Source organism: Rhinopithecus roxellana, chromosome 6 (assembly GCF_007565055.1).
Source record: "Rhinopithecus roxellana isolate Shanxi Qingling chromosome 6, ASM756505v1, whole genome shotgun sequence".
Classification (NCBI taxonomy): Eukaryota; Metazoa; Chordata; class Mammalia; order Primates; family Cercopithecidae; genus Rhinopithecus; species Rhinopithecus roxellana.
The window spans coordinates 111,116,280-111,128,581 of NC_044554.1; positions in this window are offsets into that span (position 1 = coordinate 111,116,280).

The window sequence follows — 12,302 nt, forward strand, 5'->3', positions numbered from 1 at the left end:
TTCCCACCTTTTTTTTTTTTTTTTTTTTTTTTAGATGGAGTCTCATTCTGTCACCCGGGCTGGCATGCAATGGTGTGATCTCAGCTCACTGCAACCTCTGCCTCCCAGGTTCAAGCAATTCTCCTGCCTTAGCCTCCCGAGTAGCTGGGATTACAGGCACCTGCCACCATGCCCGGCTAATTTTTTAAATATTTTTTGGTAGAGATGGAGTTTTGCCATATTGGCCAGGCTGGCCTCAAACTCCTGACCTCAAGTGATCCACCTGCCTTGGCCTCCAAAGTGTTGGGATTACAGGCATGAGGCACCGCACCTGGTTTAGAATTCTACACTTTCGTTTGCCTACACCCAATGGCTAATACCCATTACTGAAATCTCAGCGTAAATGTCGGCTTTCCAAGGAGGCCTCCTGGGCCCACTGTCTGTGTCAGGACTCCTACACTGGGCATCTCAGCAGCCTGTGCTCACCACCATGGCAATCATGACATGTTATTATGTATATCTATTTAGCGTCTACCTTCCCTGCTAACTGTGCATGCTAAGAGGAAAGGGGCCCTTGTGCCTCAATTCCTATTCCACCCCTCACACTGAACAGCCTATTTGGCAAATGGATGAATGAAGGAATAAATGGATGGGGACAGGAATTTGGCCCAGGAGCTTTCAGAGGTGCTCCAGTTTTAGGACTCAAGGATTTTCTCAGCTCCCTGAACCTCTCCTAGTTCTTCTCCTAAGCCTTGCTCACTCATTTTCTTACTTCTCTCTTTAATCTGTTTACTTCTGCGCTCAAGATCTCTGTCAAATTATTCTTCATCAAGTCATCCGGCTCCTGGCTCATTACCAAATTAGCATTTTGAAAAACCACTCTGGCTTTGTGCATGCATGAGAGTACTCAGGCGCAGAAAGGGCTACATCGTGATGTGTGCACGCTAGACAAGAGGGTGTGACATTTGTATCAGTGACTACATGTCAATGTATAGGACTGGGTGCTTCAAAGCAAAGGACGGGGGTTCACAAATATTTTTCTTATTCCGTATCTGAGGGAGATAAGATTCATTCCATAGATAGCAGCATTTTCTGGAGCATCAATTCCCAGGGAGACTGAAAAAGCCTACCCTTGAAAGGAACCTACCAGCATCGGAACAGTCTGCACCAACCCCTTCCTCCTTTGCAGAATTTTTATGAGAGCAGTATCTGCATTCAGAGTAGACGCCGTGTGTTTAGTAGCATTTAGAGGTGGTCGAGTGTCTTCATTTGTCTCTGAAACAGGATCCCACATAATATAACTTTGCAAGGGATAAATATTCTTAATATGATAAAATGACTATTTGTAATTTTTATTTGTTGATTAATTACTGAGTTGCACCAACTTTTTCTGGCAGGATTTAAAAATTATGATACATGTAAGATATTCTCCAGTGTCTTACAAAACTTCAGCTCCCTTGTGGCTTCTTTTAATCTTCAACGCCCAGCATTCCCCTCCCTCCACGCTGGCCAGAGGAAGGGCTCCGATGGGGTGTGCATGGTTGTTTAACTACCACCACAATCATATAGAATATTTTCCTCACTCCAAAAATTTCCTTCATGTAATTACACAGTCAGTTCTCTCCCCCTGCCACTTACTTCCTAGAAACCTTTTGCTTTCTATCCTACGGTTTACTTTTTCTATAATTTTCTAATAATGGAACCATATCTGTAGGTTATTCCTCTCTATTGCAGAGTATTATTTCATTGTGTGAATAGATAACACTCTATTAATTCACCAGTTAATTAACACTTGAAGTTTTCCAAAGTTTGGCTATAATGAATAAAGCTGAGATGAATATTCACATACAAGTCTTTATATGGAGATACAAAGTTTCATTTTTTTCTGGGGAAATTTCTAGAAGTATGATTGCTGGACCATACAGCAAGTGGTTGTTTTACTTTTTACAGAGCTGTCAGAAAAACATCTAAAGCAGTTGTATAATTTTGTAATTTTACCAACAATGTTTGAGAGTATCAGTTGCCCCAAATTCTCACCAACACTTGATAGTGTCAGTCTTTCTAATCTTGACCATTCTAGCGGTTGTTATGGCTTTAATTTGCACTTCTCTAATGAGTAATAATGTTGAGCATGTTTTCATGTGCTTTTTGGTAATCTGTATGGCTTCCTTTGTGAAGTACCTGTTTAAATATTTTACCATTAAGATGTGATTATTTGTCCTCTTATAATTGAATGTTAAGAGTTTTTAAAATATTCTGGCAGAAATCCTTTTTCATATATATAATTTGCAAACTTTTTTTTCCAGCTTATGGCTTATTACATTTTTTAACAGTGCCCTTTGAAAAGCACTGATTTGAAATTTGAAGAAATCCAGTTTATTAACTTTTTTTGTGTAGTTCATGTTTTTGTGACCTATCTGAGAAATCTTTACAAAACTCAAGGTTACTAATATTTTCACCTGTGTTTTCTCCTAAAGGTTGTATAGTTATAACTCACAGATGCAGGTCTGTCATTTATTTTTGAGTTGATTCTACAATATGGTATGATGTAAGGGCTAGAGCTCGTTAGGTTTTGAATGCAGACAACCAGTTTTCCCAGCACCCCAAAGATTATCTTTACCCCCATTAAATTGCCTTGACATCATCGTTTAAAATCTGGCCATATACATGAGGGCATATTTCTGGAACTTTTATCCTGTTCCATTGATCTACATATCTATGCTATGCCAATAACATAGCACCTTTATCATTGTGGTTTTACAGTAATCCTTGAAATCAGTAGTGTAAGTCCTCTGATGTGCTCCCCCTTCAAAGTTAATTTGGCAACCAAGGTTTTTTGCATTTCGACATAAATTTTAGAATCAGCTTATCAATTTGTATAACAAAGTTCACTGAAAATTTGATTAGCGTTGCAGTACATCCATAGGTCAATTGTGAGAGAATTTACATCCTAATAATATTGTCTTCTAATATGTGACCACATTGTGTTTTCCTATAAATTTATATCTTTACTTTCTCTCAGTGATAGTTTGTAGTTTTAATTGAACACATTTGGTTAAATTTATTACTTTATAGTGTTCACAGTAAGAATATAGAAACATAATTATCAGTTTATTGCATCCTTGGTATATTTTATTCTGTATCCTATATACTGAGCTCTTGCTAAATGCAATTTCTTTTTCTAGTAACTTTTTTTTAGGTTCCTTTCAATTATCCTTAGAGACATTTGTGTCATCTGTGAATAGGGAGAGATTACTTCTACCTTTCCAGTCTCTATGTATTTTATTTATTTTTCTTGCCATATCATGCTGACTTGGACCTTCAGTACCATGTGGCATAGGAGTGGTGGAAACAGCATTGTTTCTTTGTTCCTGAACTGAAGGGGAACATCCCCAGTCTTATGCTATTAAGTCGAACACATGCAATAACTTTTTCACAGTTGTGCTTTATTAGAATGAGTCTGTGGCCTTCTTATTAATTTACTCTGAGTCCTTACTATGCATGGATTTAAACTTTTGTCAAATGCCTTCTCTGCATCTATGTTTACTTTTTTCATTGTAAGCTTGTGAATACAGTGAAGTACATCAATTGATTTTCAAATGTATCTTGCATCCTATAATAATTTCCTCTTGATCATTATGTATTATCCTCTTTAATATATTGCTAGATTCAGTTTGCTAAAAATGTTTTGAGGCTATTTGTATTTGTGAGATGGGATATTAGTCTGTAGTTTTCATTATTTCTAATGTTATCTGAAAATATTTTTTCCTCTTTTAGTTTCTAAAAGAGTTTCAGTAGATTTATTAGTTCTTCCCTAAATGTTTGCGAGAATTGATCTGTGAGGCCATCTGCGCTTTGGATTCCCTTTCTAGAAGGTTTGGAAGTACAAATTTAATGTCTTTAATATATATAATGCTATTCATATTATCCATTTCTTCTTGATCAAACTTTAAATAAAGTGTTGGTCATGTGAGAAATTTGTCTACTTTATCTTAGAACCTAATTTCTAATTTTTTAAAGTTGTTTGTAATATTCCCTGATTCCTTTAATAACTATAGGGTATGTAGTGGCACCTTCTTTATCATTTCTGACACTGACACTTTATTTCTTCTCTCTTTTTGCTGAACAATTTACTAAAGTTTTATCAATCTTATTGCTTGGTTTAAAAAAACAACTTTGGTTTTTACTGATATTTTCTATCATATTTCTTTTATTTCATTGATTTTGATTCTTATTCTTGTTATTCTCTCCTTTCTGCTTATTTTTAATTTTTCTCTTCTAATTTTTTAAGGTAGACTCAATGCTCTGAAGTAGAAATCTTTTCCTCTTTTCTAGTGTAATAATTTAATGTTACAAATTTACTTCAAGCACTGCTTTATTTGCACTCTGTACATGTTTATATATTGTGTTTTATTTTAATTTAGTTCAAAACATGTTCTAGTTTAAAACGTGATTTCTTTTTTGGCCCATGCATTATATAGAAACATGTTATCTAATTTTTAAGTATTTGGGGATTTTCCAGGAATCTTTCTGTTACTGATGTCTAATTTAATTCTGCTATTATCAAACTTTATGATCTTTATGATTCTCATCTTCTTAAACAGAAGTGGTCGGTAAACTTTTTCTATTTTTCTTTTCTTTTCTTTTCCTTTCTTTCTTTCTTTCTTTCTTTCTTTCTTTCTTTCTTTCTTTCTTTCTTTCTTTCTTTCTTTCTTTCTTTCTTTCTTTCTTTCTTTCTTTCTTCTTTCTTTCTTTCTCTTTCTTTCTTTCTTTTTTGAAGAGAGCAGAACAGAGCCTTGCTCTAATGCCCAGGCTGGTGTGCAGTGGCACAATTGCAGCTTACTACAACCTCTGCCTGGCAGGCTCAAGTGATTCTCATGCCGCAGCCTCCTGAGTAGTTGAGACCACAGGTGAGCGCCACCATACCTGGCTAATTTTTGTGTTTTTAGTAGAGACGGGATTTTGCCATGTTGTCCAGGCTGATCTCCAACTCTTGGTCTGAAGTGATCCTCCCTCCTCAGCCTCCCAAAGTACTGGAATTACAGGTCTGGGCCACTGTGCCCAGCTGTCAGCAAACTTTTTCTGTAAAGGGCCAGAAGATAGAGAGAGTATAGGCTTTGTGGGCCCATTCATATTCTTTGTAGCCGCTACTTGGCTCTGTCATTGTAGTACAAAAGTAGCCATAGATAATGCACAAACAACACGCATGGCTGTGCTCCAGCAAAACTTTATTACAGCTGTGGGTGGTGGACTGGATTTGGCCAGTGGGCTGTAGCTTGCTGATTCCAGCTCATAAAGGTATTGATACTGATTAAACACCCCTTAACATAGTCTCCTTTTATAAATGCTCCCATTACATGTGGAAAGAATGTTTACAACACTGTTGGAGTGTTCTATAAGTGTCAATGAGGTCAGCTAAGGTATAGTGTCGTTCAAGATGTTTATGTCCTTGATGTGTGTGTGTGTTTTTATTGTTTGTTTTTGTTTTTTTTTGGCTCCTTGTTCTAGCAATTCCTTAGGGGAGCATTAAAGTCTCCATTGATATTGTGTGTGTGTGTGTGTGTGCGTGTGTGTGTGTGTGTGTCTAATTCCACTTTTTCTGACTTCTTTCTTTCTTTCTTTTTGGTTCTACTAGAATTTGCTTCAGATAATTCAAATATCTGTTGTTAGGTACATAATCATCTGTAATTATGTCTTTTTAATGAATTAACACCTTTATCATAAAATTCCATTTTTCTTAGTTATATTCCTTGTTTTGCCAAATACACTGTTCAGTGTGAGGGGTGGAATAGGAATTGAGGCACAAGGGCCCCTTTCCTCTTAGCATGCACAGTTAGCAGGGAAGGTAGACACTAAATAGATATACATAATAACATGTCATGATTGCCATAGTGGTGAGCACAGGCTGCTGAGATGCCCAGGAGGCATCCAGCTTTCTTTTGATTCATCTTTTTATGGTATTTATTTTCCCACCTTCTTACTTTTAATATAGCCACAATTTAAATTATGTTTCTTGTATTGAGAACATAGTTTTGCTTTTTAAACCAAGCTAATAATCTTTGATTTTTTCTTTTGATGTTCAGCCACTTATATTTAATGTTTTTGTTGATTTTAAATGTACTGTTTTGCTGTTTTTTTCCTATTTGTCGCATCTGTTCTTTATTCTATTTTCTCCTTTTCCTGCCTTCTATTTGATTACTTGAGTACTTTTTATGGATTCATTTTATCCCTCATATTGATTTATTAGCAATGTATGTTTCATTTAGTGTTTCTCTAGAATTTCCAACATATGATTTAATTCATCACAGTCTACCTTCAATTAGAATGATCCACTTCGTCTGCAGCATAAGATACTTAAAATTGTAGACTTCCACTTTCCATCTCCTGTCCTTTGTGCCACGGTTGTTAGACACTTTGCTTTTACATGTGGTGGGTCTGAAATATGTCCTCTCAAAAGATGGAGTGTAATTCACCTCCCCTTAGTGTGGCCTGGACTTAGTGACTTTCTTCTAGAGTTTAGAACATGATAGGAATGTTGGTGTGCGACTTCTGACTAAGTCATTAGGGGCACTCCAGCCTCTGCCCTGTTTTCTGTCTTGGATTCCTCACTCAGGGGAAGCCAGCTGCAGTGTCATCAGGACACTCACGTAGCCCATGTGGAGAGAAATAGGCCTGCTGCCAACAGCCAGTGAGGGACTGAGGCCTCCTGCCGACAGCCAGTGAGGTGGAAGCAGATTCTCCAGCCCCAGTTGAGCCTCCAGATGATGGTATCCTTCACTGACACCATGACTACAACTCCATAAAAGACTCTGAGCTAACCACTCAGTTAAGCCACTTCCAAACTCCTGACCCTCAATAGCTGCGACACAACAAATGTTTGTCGTGTTTGGCCACTAAGTGATTAGTGTATTTTGCTATGCATCAATAGTGAATACAAACTAACTTTCATTGTTGTCATTTTGTAAGCAATCATCTTTTAAAGAGATTAAAAAATATATTTCATATTTAACTACATATTTACCATGTTTCCAATGCTCTCACTCCTTTTTGTTTGTGAAAATTTCTGTCTAGTATTATTTTTCTTCTACTTGAAGAACATTCTTTGATATTTCTTATAGTAAAAATCTGGCAGTGATTAATTTTATCTCAGTTTCATCCTCTAAAAAAGTATTTAGCCTTTAGTTTTCAAAAAATCTTTTCATTTGGAACTAATTGAAAACTCATAGAAGTTATAAATTTAATACCAAGATTTCCCATATACGCTTTATCTGATTTCCCCTATGGTAACATCCTAAACATACCACATTTATCAAAATCAGAAAACTGACATTACAACAGTACTATTAACTACACTAAAAATTTAATTTGGATTTCACCCATTTTTACATGCACTTACTTTCAGGGGCATATCATTCTCTGAGGTTTTATCACATTTATGGACTACAGTAACCACCACCACCACAGTGGGGGCTCTCTTTAGTTTCCCCTGTTGTGCGGGGACCTGAAACTGCTTCAGGCTGTAATCTGGGGTTATTGGCAGGATTGTCTCATTTTTTTTTCTTTTTTTATGGTTCATATTTTTATATTGTCAATGCTCAGTGCCTGAAAGTTATTATTTCACATATATTCATCCAGTTTTTGACTTGATTTTAGTGGAAAGACAAATATGATACCTGCTATTTATTATAGATGGAAGTACACGTATTCATGCTGGAAAAAATTTAATTGCTCACCTAACTTTCTCAGGCACAGGTAATGGAGCTGACGAGCTGTCAGTCTGGTCTGTCTCTTCTGTTGGAAGAGCAGCAGCTTGAACTTTGAATTTCCTCCTCTTTACTGGATCCCATATTAACATGTATATTATCCCTTAAATGGCCTATTGTTATCTCCTGATTTCCTGCATCAATCAATTTCCCCAAGTTAGAATTAGCTGAAAACACCTCTCTGAATCATCTCCTATTTTCGGTTTTACTCTCCTGCTTTTGGGGGTCCTTTCTTTTATTCTACTTTTTAATCAACAGGCAGTTTTTACTCTTATCTTCAGCAATGTCAGTTTCAAGATGATCTCAGGCTTGGTTCCTTGGTTACATAAATTTTCTTCATCTAATGCTATTGTGTCACCAGGCATTTACAGAAATCTAATTCTCAGAGAATGTCAAAATTGATGAGATGAAATGCTAAGAATGACAGTCATCTGATTTTGTAGCTGACAGAAATAGTAAAGGTTATTAATTATACAAAAATATTACTGGAAGGATAGTCAATGTCAAGACAAACTGCCCACTGTGGTGAGATTTGGGGGCTTGAGGAAGGGTCATAAAGGGAAAAAGAACCACGTTTTTGCCTCAAGTTTAGTTAAAGTTGCTGACAAGCAGAATGAACAAAATAATACAGATGGATATATTTATTGCTTTAGGTCTGGGTCTCTATGGTTCTGAAAAACTGATTTCTCCTTCCCGTTTACTTGCCTGTCATTTGAGCATGATCACTCATGATTTATCTAAACTATGGAATTATTGTGACGATGAATACAAAAGTGTTTTGAAAAGTATTTCTTTTTTAGTATCTTACATTTCTTATTATGGGAGAAGGTAGTCATAAATACGAGCTACAATCATGTGGCCAAAATATCTTCACAGATGGGTGCTTTAGTGAAAGGCTGGGGATTGTAGCTAAGCTATGTAGATATCATTAACCCATCGCAGTGCATCCCCTGTGAACTCAACATCAGACATAACTCCTCAGACCATACGTCATCTCTAACTGAAAAGCCAAGAACAAAGTCGTATTTCTACCCAGCATGACACAGCTGTCTTGCTTAGAACAAATATAAGCTCACCCTTTCCCTAGAAGAGAACACAGAGTTTTGGGTGAAGTCTATTCTGGCACTGCAATCTCCCTGAGCGTTTGGGCCCCTTCCTGTACAGCATGCCAAAGCAGTTCTGGCATTTCAGCTCCATCTAGTTGAGCTACCTTTGGGTCCACATTTCAGCCAACCAACCAACCCACCAGCCAAACAAATGGCCAGAGCTCCTTCTCACCCCTTCAGCTACAACAGTAAATCCAGAATTGCTGCTTGCTAGGGCACATATGAAGAGATTTCACTTGATTCAACTCTGTGTTTCTTGCATCACTATCCCATGCTCTTAATGTCCATCCCCATACACATTCTTGAGATTTCTGTTTGTATAAATTGGAAAAGTCACTTAGTTCTTTTGGAGCACAGCACCCTGTCTCGTGGGTCACTTTGCACCTCACCTTCTGAGGCTGGGACTTCAGTCTAGTTATGGATATAGAAGCAAAGAGGGTGGTGGGATGGGCTCTGAGGAGAATTAGCAGAGCTTTGCAAGGCAACTACCTCAGAGGAGGCCATTGCAGTTTCCTCATCACAGAAGGTTTGACTTTCCCTGACAGGGGTGGAAGGGCTGCTTCTATTGGCAAAAAAAGCACAGCAGAATTTAGGGGTTCCATGCTTCCCCTTCATCAGGATCTGCCCATTGGCACCATTCCAGTATTCAGGATCTAGTTTCTTCCCAATCAATGCTCTCACTTGAACAGAAGATGTTCCGTGAGGCTGAGAATTCAATTTCTATTGTAATTCAGCCACTCTCAGAATGAGAATTTCAGTATGATTTTCAGATAGCTCTTGGAGATACAGGTTTCTTTAGGCAAGATATAGATCAGGTTTACTGTATACTACATCATCTGGAAGTTCAAATCCCCAAGTTCAGTGCAGTTGAGAGCAACCGGTCGGCCCTATCTACCCCTTAGCTTGACTAAAATATTCTAAGATAGCAAATACATGCTTACCCAGAACCTTATCTTTCATAAGGATTTGATTACGAGTATCCAGTGTGATATTCTGAGCATCCAGCTATAAGCTACCAGTGCCCTTTTCCCCACTGGATGTAGTCATTAGTGCCTTTAACTCTGATCAAATTAGAGAACCAATCCCAGAACATCTGGAACCAGATTATCCTAAGCATGAGATTTTTAGAAGACTCGTGCTTAAGATAACCTTCCTCTAGCACCAACCCCAGTACCAAAAGCTGTATTAGGATTTAACCAGAGAAGAAAAACCAGTAGGAGACATATGTGAAAAGCTTTATTGCAGTGAATTGGCTTTCATGACTGTGGGGCTGCCTAGGCAACTCCAACTCCATAGGACGGCCCAACCGGAACTCTCATGCATGGGCTGGAGGTATGTTTATGTGAGGAATTTATTCTTCTACAGAAAATTATCAGCTGTCCCTATGAATTGGTTGGATCAGGTCCATCCAGTTTATTCAGAATAATCTCCCTTACTTAAAGTCAACTGATTATGGAATTTAATCTCATCAGTGAATATCTTCACAGCAACACCTAGATTGGTACTTGATTAACTGAGATCTGTAGTCTAGCCAATGGACATATTAAAAGACCATCACATCTAAATTTTTTAAATCCAGATTCTTGGATATTACCTAAGTGTTCAATAAAGACTTTTTTTTTTCTCTCTTCAGGCTTTGCCTAAAATTCTGAAGTTTAAATTACTGTCTGACAGTTTTCATACAGGCATCTGGACAGAAGGCTGTGGCAGACGTTTGAGAGTTTGAGATCTGCAAATAAAGAATGTATATCATGGCTGGGTGTGGTGGCTCATGCCTATAATCCAAGCACTTTGGGAGGTGAGGAGTTTGAGGAATTGGAGACCAGCCTGGCCAACATGGAGAAACCCCATCTCTACTAAAAATACAAAATTTAGCAGGGTGTCATGGTGGGAGCCTGTAATCCCAGCAACTGGGGAGGTTGAAACAGGAGAATTGCTTGAACCTGGGAGGAGGAGGTTGCAGTGAGCTGAGGTCATTCCACTGCACTCCAGCCTGGGCGACAGTGCGAGACTCTGTCTAAAAAAAAAAAAAAGTTGAGGATGAGGAATTGTAATATCGTCTGCCTCCTTTCCAATCATAAGTAAAAAAGGACAATATTTGTGAAATTATAATGTGTTGGTCAAAACACTTTGATCGGCAACTGGGAAAGCTATTAGCTTTGAGTAGAGCCCAGAGCAGGGGAAAGTCATGCAATTAGCTGCATGATTGATTGTTGCATGGCTGCAGCGCAAAATTTTTTTTCTCCAGCCACTACAGCAGCAGATCCAATGGCATTTAATGTCAGAGACCTAGCAGGATGCTGTGTAAAGCCTGTAGCAAGAGCCTAGGTATATGGAGGGAATCTATCCCTTCTTTGGCAAATAGCTTTTCTTATTTGGAGAAATAGCTTAGCTTGTCACTAAGCTGACTGTGAACACCAGAAAGAACTCAGTGACATCCGATCCTTCCAGATGTTGAGTTTGCCCAACAGCTCTCGATCAAACAGAAATGGTATGTGGCACCTTTGGGAGCAGAATCTAAAGGTTCAGACAGTTTGTGAGAATACCTCTCCCGTAAACAGCGTGGCTGATCGGATGCACTGTTGCTCCTCCCTCAACAAGCACCTGCACCTGCACATGTGTAAGAAATTATTCATGGATGTGGACTGAAAAAGATAAAATGAAGCCAAGTTTTGATACGGCTCTGCACAGCACACTGATATCAGCCGTGGGCTGCTGTGCCATTGTAAATCTCCAAAGAACTGGGTGGAGGGAAGACTGTATCCTCTTATGCCCTCACCATCATTCGTGGACCTGATGTCAGGTCCCAGACTGTTTTGGTTTTTGTCAAGAAATTTTCAGACTGTTTTGGGTTGTGTCAATAAATTTTCTTCGTGACAAAAGGAGAGAGGCAATGAGCAGACACGCATGGGAGTCCCTGATCTTATCCAACAGCTTAGCATCCAGAAACTGTTAACCTACAGAATAGAATGACTCTTAAATATTCAGAGTGTCACATAAGGTCGGGTGCGGTGGGCTCACGCTTGTAATCCCAGCACTTTGGGAGGCCGAGGCCAGCAGATCACCTGAGGTCAGGAGATCAAGACCAGCCTGGCCAACATGGTGAAACCCTGTCTCTACTAAAAATGCAAAATTGGGAGGTTGTGGTGGCGTGTGCCTGTAATCCCAGCTACTCGGGAGGCTGAAGCAAGAGAATCACTTGAACCCAGGAAGCAGAGTTTGCAACGAACTGAGATAGCACCATTGCACTCCAGTCTGGGGAAAAAGAGTGTTTGTCAAAGCACTTTGATAAGCAACTGGTAAAGCTATTAGCTTTGAGTAGAGCCCAGAGCAGGGGAAAGTCATGCAATTAGCTACATGATAGATTGTTGCATGGCTGCAGTGCAAAAATTTTGTTTCCAAAAAAAAAAAGGCACATAAAGTCGGATACAGTGAAATGGTGAATAATCCAGTT